Genomic DNA, 381 nt, shown 5'->3' with positions numbered 1-381 from the left:
GATTGGGGGGATTTGGGGTATTTCAGGGCAGTTTTTGGGATATTTTCAGGGTATTTTTGGGGTTTTTTGCCCTCACCAGTGCCCCGGACGCTGACGGTGGTCTCAGGGTTATTTTGGGGCAGTTTTGGGGTATTTCAGGGCAGTTTTTGGGGTATTTCAGGGTTTTTTTGTGCTCTCACCAGTGCCCAGGATGCTGACGGTGGTCTTGGGGTTATTTCAGGGTGTTTTTGGGGTGTTTTTTGGGGTATTTTGGGGTGTTTTTGCCCTCACCAGTGCCCGGGATGCTGACGGTGGTCTCGGGGGGATTTGGGGGCAGTTTTGGGGTATTTCAGGGCGTTTTTTTTGTATTTTTGGGATATTTCAGGGCAGTTTTTGGGGCAG

The sequence above is a fragment of the Passer montanus genome, unplaced genomic scaffold (genome assembly GCF_014805655.1).
Source record: "Passer montanus isolate IOZ18808 unplaced genomic scaffold, ASM1480565v1 scaffold593, whole genome shotgun sequence".
Taxonomy (NCBI): domain Eukaryota; kingdom Metazoa; phylum Chordata; class Aves; order Passeriformes; family Passeridae; genus Passer; species Passer montanus.
This window is presented reverse-complemented; position numbering follows the sequence as displayed.